Source organism: Eumetopias jubatus, unplaced genomic scaffold (assembly GCF_037043125.1).
Source record: "Eumetopias jubatus isolate StellerSeaLion01/CBP00866 unplaced genomic scaffold, mEumJub1_p1.0 scaffold_14, whole genome shotgun sequence".
Taxonomy (NCBI): Eukaryota; Metazoa; Chordata; class Mammalia; order Carnivora; family Otariidae; genus Eumetopias; species Eumetopias jubatus.
In genome coordinates, this window is record NW_028274820.1 from 27,129,481 (window position 1) to 27,140,582 (window position 11,102).

General features: G+C 38.4%; 1 pseudogene; it reads right to left on the reverse strand.

Moving 5' to 3' along the window:
* Positions 1-2,963: 2,963 nt before the first annotated feature.
* On the reverse strand, positions 2,964-5,374 carry LOC114221373 (zinc finger CCCH domain-containing protein 14-like; annotated as a pseudogene).
* Between the last annotated feature and the right edge of the window lie 5,728 nt (positions 5,375-11,102).

An 11,102-nucleotide genomic window follows, 5' to 3' on the forward strand; every position in this document is an offset into this window, starting at 1 on the left:
CCCACTCCCGCTGCTTGTGTTCCCTCTCTCGCTGTGTCTCTCTCTGTCAAATAAATAAATAAAATCTTTACAAACAAAAAAACATGTAGGAAAGTTCAACTTCATTTTTGCCTCCAGTGTTACACAGATTAAATCCTCTTATATGCATGATCTGAAGAACTCTAATGTAAACTTATGTAAAATTCCGTTGATATTTTGATGTATGGTCTTCTATACATTAAAGAACCAACAGGATGTATTATTACTTAGTGTACCTCAAAACATGATCCCTTTGTAGTAAGAACTTGATTTTGTGGTGACTTGCAGATACACTTGATTTCTTTTATGCCCTTCTGCACGGTTGAACTATCTCAGTCTTTTGTAATCTACTCCTTTATACCTAATTGACAGATGAAGTGAGAGCTCTTAAATATGTCTATGTTCTACAGAATACTCTTGCCCTGTATATTTATATATTTACAGATAGTATTCAGATGGTACAGGAGTTACCATAGGCCAGAAGCAAAGAAAGTAAAATAAAACAGAGAGAGACAGACAGGTGCAAGGATGGGAGGGGAGCAAAGGAGAAAAGAGGAGAGGGGAGGGAAGAAAGAAAAGAGGAAAGAGGGAAGGGAGGGAGAGAAGGAGGGAGGAATCAAAAATGGGCTCTCAAATGTGTATTCATTTGTACTAGGGACATATTTCTCCTCTACAAACCAGTTTGGGCAGGGCTGATCCAATCCAACAGAAAATTAGTTTCTTTTCTCCATCTCTCTTAAAGAAACTTTCAAATCACCACAAAAGTCAGAACAAAAGAAGAACACAGTTTTAAGAAGATCAAGTTATCTCATCTTGTTTATAAGAAATATCTATCCCAGACTTTCTCTTACATAAGTCAGGGATCCTCTGTTGCCTTTGACATTCTTAAAAAGATGTAGGGATGATATTTCAGTAAGGGTTTATGTTGGATTTGAATGAGTATTACTTTTCATAGAAACATGAGTTAAGATGCATAGGTGTTCTCATGCCTTCAAAATTTCACACTGGTGTATAGCAAGTACAAGAAATTGATCACAGAATCCTGAAATATATGTGCTTGCTTAAATATTCATTTGTTAAGTGTCCATTTATTTTAGCTCCTTGTAGGGAAATTGCCAGGAAATAAGAATACAAATATGCATGGACAGTGTTTTGTCTTCAAAAGCTTATGGTTCAGAGAGAGAGAGAGAAAGAGAGAGAGAGGCAAACCATAAGAAATTCTTAATTATAAAGAACAAACTGAGGGCTGATGGAGGGGAGGTGGGTAGGGGGATGGGCTAAATGGATGGCAGGTATTAAGGAGGGTACTTGTGTTTCTACTGAAACCAATATTACACTATATGTTAACTAAGTAGAATTTAAATAAAAACTTAAAACAAAAAACAAAACAAAAGCTTACAGTTCAGTGGGGGAAATGCAGACAATTAAACACATCATGATTCATTTTATATTAATTGCTTCAGAAACAGAAACAAGGTGCTATGAAAACACGTAGAATTGACATTTATCATTTGAGGCACCTAATTCACACTTATGACTTGGAAGGCTTTTTGGAGGAAATGCCACCTGCGATAGATTCTTTAGGCTAAGGAGGAATTAGCCAGGTAGAGAGGAAGAGCTCTCAGGCTGAGAAAACCAAACCAAACCAAACCAAAAAAAAAAAAAAAACAAAAAAAACAAAAAACATGCATGGTGGGACCAGAGAGTAGAAATATTTCATCATGGTTGAGAACAGATGATTACACAATATTTATAAGACATTAAGGAGATTGTTCTTTATTCCGAATAGTATTTAGTGCTATAGCTTATTTATATTTGCATTTTAAAACAATCACTCTTTGATAAGAGTAGAAATTTTCTAAAGGGCATTAAGAGTGGGATATAACAGTATCAATTAAGATATTATTCGTAGTAATTAAGGTAAAAAAATGTATCCTGGATATAAGCCCCTTTTCTTTTTGAGAGAGAGAGAGAGAGAATGCATGCACATGATCAGGAGTGGGTGTTGGGAGCAAAGGGAGAGGGAGAATCTTAAGCAGCTCCATGCCCAGCATGGAGCCCAACTTGGGACTTATTCTCAAGACCCTGAGATCATGACCAGAGCCGAAATCAGGAGTCTGTTGCTTAACTGACTGAGCCACCCAGGAGTCCCTTGGATAAGAGCTTTTGAACAAATGGAACAGTGAGTGGGGGAGGCTGTTAAGAAAAATAAGTAAGATATAACTCCAAATTAAAGGATAGCTAAGGAGATAGCGGTGGCACAAATATTTTAGAAGGAGATATTGCATCCCAGAAGATGATTTCTTTCTGAGGTACATTGAGTTTGGGTGGTGAAGGTAGTCATTATTTGAATAAGTAGTCATTATTAGACTAAATATTTCTGGCATTCAGGAATTAGAATGAAGCTGAGGATATTAATTTGAGTCATTAAAATATACAAGAGATAGTTCAAGCCATGTAAATGGATGAGAACAATTAGAAATCCTGGAATTTATAAGGAGTGGCTGAAGAAGAGAATTTAATAAAGGGAAATAAAAGTGGCCAGAGAGACAGAAGGAACCTGAACCTAACAACATCACAGAATGCAAAAAATAAAGAGCATGTTGCAGAGGGTAAATGAGACAAGACTGCGGAGTCAGATTTAGGAATAAGTCAATCATTAGAGGTTTTGGCAATCTTTTTTTCAAACATGCCTGAAATATTTTAATAGAATTTAGCTTTTCCTTAAATGGTCTTTTTATAGTCAAAACAAACAACAAAAAACACCCAATGTTAAAACCACTTAATAAACTTACAAACTTGAAAAATTAGACACTTCAGGTAGGCAATAAACTTAATATTATGAAAACAATATATTCTAAGTTTCAAAGATTTGACAAGTTCTGCCGAATAACTTTCATCAGTAGACAGTCACTCCATACTCTTCTGCCAAGTAGGACTGAGTGTCATTCACTGGTACGAGGTCGAATCCATTTCAAGGCATGTTGTGATGGCACAGTAATGGTGGGATGATAAAATGTGTAGTCAGGTCTTGTACACTGAGTGTCACATCTTCAGTGTTTTGATGACAGAAGGGAGATTCCATTTTCCTACAGGCGGGGAAATAACGGCACCGTTGACTACTAGAAACTAGAAGGTGGCACTGGTGTTGCAATTGCTGGGTTTGGAGACAGTACTGGAATTCTTCTACTCATATGAGTGAAGGGACAATCTGGTTTAGTACATTTTTGTATCACATTTACAATTTGGATGAATGAACAAACATTTTTTTCAGCAAATTTACAATTGGGGAAGGCTTTGCAAGGTGAAACAGGATGATGGTAAGTACACTTATTCCCATTTTTACAGGAAGGCCAGTACTTGCAATGCTCCAGAAGTTTTTCTGGCTTCTGGACCACACTCAGTTCACTCATCTCAACATTTGAAAAGCTACCATTTAGCTTATTGATCTGCCTGCTCATCAGCTGCAAGTGCTGTGGCTGGAGGAGACCTCTGAGTCCTTTGAGGCTGCAGTTTGGTTTACAGGCTTCACTCCTTCAAAACACATGTCCTCCTCTTGATCTGACACGTAACCTGGGGGACTGGGGAGAGCATCCAGTATTGCTATAAACTTGGGACTTGCAGGTTTATCTGGTGGTACAAGATCTTGTCTGCATAAGGTGTCCTGAAAGTACTCGAAGGGTATCTGCAGTCTTCATCCCCGACTCTTGGTTTGGTGCCACTACTATTTCCTTAGACAGCTTTGGCTTCTTCAGAATAAATGATCTTGTGTCTGCACGGACCATGGATTCCATGTCATAGTAATCTTGACTGATCTACAGAGTTTCTCCCATTATTGGGTCAATATACAGTTGGGATAACAACTGCCTCTGTTGAGTTCCTTGGCTTTTTTCTATATTATCTCCCTTGTTTCCTCTTCTTTAATGGGGGCACTTATTCTGGGGGTCCTGCTTTGCCTCTGGACCATTTCTGCAAACAATTCGTCTTGAAAAGTTCGAGTTCTGGGAGCAACTGGAAGTGTCAGTTTCTGTGAGACTGTTGTTTTTGTTACAGATTCTTGAGCTTCGGAGATAGCCTTCAAAATTAGATTGTTAGCTTTATTTATTTATTTATTTATTTATTAAAAGATTTTATTTATTTATTTGAGACAGAGAGAATGAGAGAGAGAGAGAGCACATGAGAGGGGGGAGGGTCAGAGGGAGAAGCAGACTCTCTGCCAAGCAGGGAGCCCAATGTGGGACTCGATCCAGGGACTCCTGGATCATGACCTGAGCCGAAGGCAGTTGCTTAACCAACTGAGCCACCCAGGTGCCCCTTGTTAGCTTATTTAGAAGGTGGAAGTGGAGGTCTCCTTTCAGGCTTTGCTGGCACTGACACATTGCTGAAGATGCATCCTGTATGAGACCCACGATCATCATCTTCCTCCTCCTCTTCTCCATCACGATGGAAATTTTTAACTTTAACAATTGAACTTACCACAGGCAACTTCCTCTCCTGAAAGTTTTCTTCTTCAATACTCATTTTTTTCTGAGTTGTTTCTGAAAAAGAGACTACAAGTCTCTTCTAAGCTATTAAGCACTTCTGTTTCACAAAAACATCCTGTTTCATATACTTGGCTATTCTGTATATCAGGTTGCGTGGCTGCACGAATATTGTTTTGCTACTGCTGAAATTGCAACTTGTTTATATGAGCACCACTATCTGCATTTTGATTTGAAGGTGGTTGATAAATTTCGATAGAAGGGCAAGAAGAACCATATGTAAGTGTCACTGTAGGGTTTTTTCCTGAGATAAGGGATTCTGCACAAAATTGAGGTCTTCATCAATGAGATCATCTGGTTCTGGCTTAGTATCAATCACATCTTCAGAGGGTGCTGTCTCCCTCAGAGCCTTCACAGTTGACATTAATCAAGATGCAGCTCCATCATCATAAGTCTGTCTGACATTAGTGTTTTTCTGCTCCAGTGACCTGGAGAAACTCTGGAATCTCTTTTTTCCAGGTCCAGCGCTAGCAATCTCAAGGGGGTGGCACTGTAGCTTCATGCGTTCTCTCATCTCCCCGACTGAAACTGCTCTTGTTTGAAGACACGGTATTATCAAATATGTTGGTATCAGAAGACTTTAGACTGGAGGGGTCAGTTGTAACAGAGCAAAGTTTAATACACCATGAAGACATACGATGAATCGAATTGTGTTCCCTAGAAACAGGGACAGGTCGTCTGTCATTTGGTCCTGACTTTTCTTGTTGGCCACCATCGCCATAATGCAATCAGGAAATTCTTCATCAACATAAGCTCTTGCAATTTCCCGTTAATCGCACTCCGGATCTTCAACTGATCTCGGTGCCAATTTCCATGGCTCCCGCAGGTGGTGGACTCAGCACTGCGCGGCGCTTTGCTTACCCAGAGCCCGGGCCGGCTCCCTGCCCGCAGCTCCACCACAGCAGCCTCCCGCCACCTGCGCGGCTCTGGGCAGCGCGCTCCGTGCGACCCACCCCCACAGGCCCCGGCAAAAATATTTTTAGGATGATGGTGGAAAATCTAGTATAAACAGTAAGTACAGACTAATACAGCTAGAAATAGAGTAATAACTGAAAATATGTAGAGTTGAAGAAGGCTGTATGTTTTATTTTCTTATGTATTTTGCTTAATGGTTTATGATGGGATATGTTTGTACATGTTTGAAATCTAGTGTGAAAGAGCTGATAGAAAAGGATAGGGTGAAGTTATAGGAGAGAGAAAATAAGGAGTAACATCCAGGCGGTAAAGGCAGATACTGTTGCCATGTGCCCCTACTGTTTAATGGTTCTACTCAATAGGTCTCCATCTTTTTTAAAAAAATATTTATTTATTTGTGAGAGAAGGAGGGGAGGGGAAGAGGGAGAAGGAGAGAGAGTCTTCAGCAGACTCAACACTGAACATGGAGCTCACTCCAGGCTGGATCTCATGACCCTGAGGTAAACCTGAACCGAAATCAGGAGTCTGGCACTCAACCCACTGGGCCACCCAGGTGCCCCAATATGTCTCCATCTTGATACAATATGACTCTATGTAAAGAAAGCATAATGTGTGTTTTTTTTTTTAAAGAGAAAAACACACAAAATCTATCCGATATTTCTGAGTGCATACACAGCTGCTATTTGAAAAGTAAAAGAATACCTAATCCTGTGAAAGCTTACTCAGAATCACACAATTTCAACAATCCTTTCAGTTTGTCTTGTATAATGTTACTCAGCTCTTCTCATGCTTTGATCTTAGATGATATCTGAATGTATTCCTGAAGAAGTTCAGGTACTTGCTCTCTTAGTAGAGTTATGGAAAGTGACATTCATGCTGATCCTTGGGTCTGAGCTGTCTATTGTGTAAGCAGTGTTGGCCTCTTCTGCAGAAGTCCATGGTGGATGAACTCATAGTTTATTCACATTGCTCAGGCAATGGTACCAGAAAGTCCTGGGCATTTCTCTCCTGTTGATGTAGTTTCTACTTCGGTCTTGCTAGCTATGACCTCGGGCTCAGCTCCCCATCTCCAGCCTTTGCTGTGAGGGCATCACACTGTCCTTTGGAGGTCCTAAATCCAGTTTTTCAGTCTCCAGAGTTCATGTCAACCAGGAGCTTAATGTGGCTTAACTAAGTTTATTTGCCACATATCTTTTCATTTTTCCTTCCTTTCAATTTAGGCAAGTCCTCCAAGTTGCTATATGCCAGGTTAGTAAAGAGTTAATTTTTGTTTTTGTTTTTGTTTTTCAGGCTCCAGAGGTGGATTGAAGTACTTTTTGCTTTTCAGTAGGTATTATTCTCAGTATTATCCTTATTATTTAACAAATCTCCCTAGTAATGAGTTTCAAAGACCCAGAGAAAATTAGCAGATTCATTTTCATTGCACTATCTTTGTTTCCTGTTTCTCTCTTTCCAGTGCTGTTAACTATAGTAAACCCTTCTTTCTGACTCTGTGTAAGCCTTAAATGAGAGGAGATATCCTTTTTTTCCCTGTGAATGAATGCTAGGAGATGGGTCCTCCAGGCTTGTGCTTGATATGATAAATAAGGAGATAAAAAATAGCTAGGAAATCTTTTCTACTGACTTGCCAAGAGATCTGGTACCAACCTTCTGTCCTGGATAGAGGCTGCAAAGAAACCAGGAGCACATGTAAAGCGTAAGCACCAGCTGACAGGTTATGAGCCTATTGAGATGTCCAGGGCAAAACAATGCTGCAGACATAAGAACGGATGATGCATAAACCATATCTCAAACAGAAAATCAGGTGCAAGACTCAGAACAGAGCACCACTGCCTTGAAAATAACATCTGGTTTATTACCTAAAGCAAAAGGATAGTGAAGCAGCCAGCTGGGAAGGGTGGTAGGGTCAGCAGCCCAAATACATGAGTGAGCGTGTCTTGAGAATTTACAGAGTCTGTGATTCTCAACCTTGGCTCCACATTAGAATCACCTGAGGGAGCTTTTATTGATCCAGGTGCCCAGGCAATGCTCTATTATATCAGAATCTCTAGTTATAGCACTCTTATTTTTTAAAACTCTCTAGGTGATTCCAATGTGCAGCCAAGTTTGAGAACCACTGCACCAAAGGAAGAAACATAAAAGGAGACTGGAAATCAGGATTTTGTGAAATTTGGGGCTATTATGCTATCCTAATCTCTTTTCAATGTGGACACAAATTTCTTGTAAACTTTAAGATGTTATCATGCCTAGTGTTTCTTTAAAGTTTATGTGTAGTTAGAGGAATGGGCTTTTGTAAGGGTTCTCCAGTATTGCTCTAGACCAATCTAGTAAAGATTCCTTTCAATATTATTTTTCAGACTGTAGCATTGAAAATAGAGAAATGAGAAAATCTTGCTTTAAAAAAAAAAAAGAAACGAAGAAAAGAAAATGGGCCTGGAAAAAATAAATCACTAGGTAGAGGATTCATGAATCTAAAAAGAGTTATTTTTGACAGAACTCACAACTAAACTTTTCACCCCATCACTTAAATAAAAAAGAATCTCAGTTCCCAGATGCAAACTACCAAAGCTCTAAGCTCTGCGTTTAAGGAAATTAAATTATGTGCTATACCTTTCCAAATATTAATTAGCCAGGAAGTCATCATTCAGAAGTTCTGGGAAAGAATTCATTAACATTTGTAAATCAACCCAGTATTCCAGTGTAAAGGCAAATGTAATATAGTTCACTTAATATATTCTCCAAGGGAACTAGAAAAGCCTTTATGTTATTTGATTTCCAACACAGGCCCACACCTTGTTTATCATTGTATACTGTCCTTTTTAAAAAATGACATTTTTATAATGCAAAAATCATGTTAGCTTGTGTAAGTATTAATTCACATATTTCACTGTTGATGTCAGCCTGACAGCATTCATGGTGAGAAAACATAACACATTGCTTAATGTGAATATTAGCCCTGGAGGAGATAGCTGGAGGTAAATTCTACCCTTTTCAGTCTATGACAACCACTGCTAGGAAAATGAACATGATTAATAAATTGTGCAGAGGTTAGTAAGCTTTGTGTATTGTAGGAATTTAAAAAAAAAGCATAATGTACAGGTATTGTATCAAAATAAGAAGTGCAAAGAAGACCTCTGGGAGAGTGTATTTGCTAGCAAGCATCCATTTTTTAAATCCAAAGATAGTATTTTTCAATAAATCACAGTATATATACACACACACATATATATAGACACACATGTATATGACATTTAGTATCCCAGCAAAATCTTTGTTCCTCTTCTGCCAAATCTCTCTTAGAATTACAGAATATTTTGGCCTAGATGGGACTTTAGAGATCATGAAATATTACGTTGCGATAATACATAGCTTCCTTCGATCACAATTTTGCCAGTTAATTCCTCTAAGATCTTAGACAAGTTAGTTAAACTTTCTGACTATGCTAAAATTGTGATAACTAAGCAAGTATCATATTTTAAGTGTCCATCCCATAGATGGTGATCCAGAAATGTTAGTTGGGTAATTCACAAACTAAATAAGATTTGAGTGATTAGTCCTTGGCAACACAACTGGTCATTGGCAGAGTTGAGACCAGAACCACAGGCTTCTGGCTCATCTCAAGTATTTTTACCTTTCCTCCTACCTCTTAAAAGTCAGAGGAGAGGTTATGATTCTTTCGGTTTCTTAGGATTTGTACCAGGACTCCCAAGCTCTTTTAAAAGGAGGAGACCACTAAGTGGCTTTTATATAAGATGTCTGGAGATAACTACAGAGATAATTCTGAAATTCTTTAAAATTAGAGCTTTGAAGTCTATTTGGAAAGATATTTTGAAGTATTCACCAATGTGTTTTTAATTTGATTTTTTTCTCCCACATGACCCTTCTCCCCATTTCAAGGAGAGTTAAGAGTAATTTAAGTTTACTGCCTCAAGAAAGGAAAGATACAACAAGAAAAAAAAAAAGAAAAAGTCCTTTCTTGTGTCCTAAATTTCAAAATACACTTATGAATTCAAGGAAGACACAACAGTCTTGACAAAAAAGGCTTTTGAGTTGCATGATAAGGGGTCTTTTAAGTATTAAAAGCTAAGGTCCTGACCTAAATTACTGATATAGAAAAATAAATGTTGTTAGAATGAGTTTTTATCACCTGGTAAATCTCCATAAAGAATTTGGAAGAGCATAAGTGAGGTAGTAAGAAAAGAAAAATAGCCGTGGACCAGTGGCCTCTTGAAGTAAAAATTACTCTGGCTGCTGCATCTCTGGCAGAATGAGAGAACACACAGCTTCCTGTTCGGATACTGTTAACACTTAGGAAATTCCTCCAACTGTGGTTTTGAGAATACAGAAGTGATGTTTAAATGGAGTTATTTGGCTGATGAGCATAAGGCCCAGAGCCCCTGTGAACAATAGGTTCTAGAAGTATGCAGTCACATCATTTTATTTCCCTTGTACTGCCCTGTGTGGCACAGCTGTGTCTTGGAAAGTGAACAGTTCTGGGATGGGCAGAGATAAGGGAGTCCTTGTAGCATGTGGCACAGAAATTTACATATATGACATGGAAGCTGAGGTGGAGCGTTGATTATGTCCATGGAGTAGAGGAAGTGAGAAGCTTGTAGAGCGCAGGAATTTGAACCTCAGGTTCTAGAGTACCACTGCTGTGTTCACACCCAGCTTTGTCTCTTAATTGCTGCATAAACTTGAACAATTTTTTAACTGCTCTGTGCATCAGTTTTCCTCTTTGTAAAACATGGATAGTGATAATAGTACTCCATAGGGCTGTTATGAAGACTGATAAATATAAATATACCTATAGATAGATGATAGGTAGATATAGATGGTATAGATATAGATATAAAGCACCTAGTGTAGTGCTATATATGTTAACTATTTTTTAATGGTCCTTCTGAGAAGATGCCAGCTATGGATGGATGTACTATAAGGATGAGGTTCTTACTCCCAATTTTCACAACATTCCATTAGACTTATGTGAAGTTTAGGATTTATACCAAGTTGGGGGTTGGAATAGGGACAGATAAAACAAAAACAGAAACAAAAACTTAAATTTACTGGGAAAAGTTCAAAGGGACTATTTGATAAAGGTTCAGGTTTCTGCTACCATGTAGAATTATAAATGAAGCTATAAATTAACTTATCTATATTCATGTGTGTGTATATGTAGTCATATATATGTTTATTTCTTTGACACATAAGTATGTGGCCTATGGGATTCACACTACTAAAAATTAAGTGGTGAAAACTTAAAAGGCTTTTAAACTGAAAATTCCTTTTTTGTAGGATGGTAAGATATTTGTTGCTGATCTATATCTATATCTTTCTTTTTTTTAAGATTTTATTTATTCATTTGAGAGAGAGAGAGAGAGCACGAGAGAGAGCATGAATGGGAAGGAGGGGGCAGAGGGAGGGGGAGAAACAGACTCCCTGTGGAGCAGAGAGCCTGACACAGGACAAGGGACATGATCCCAGGACCCCGGGATCACGACCCAAGCCAAAGACAGACACTGAACCAACGGAGCCATGCTGATGCCCCGTATCTATATCTATCTATCTATCTATCTATCTAATCTATTAGTCTATCTCTTTCTCATATTTGAAAGTTGATTTCAGCAA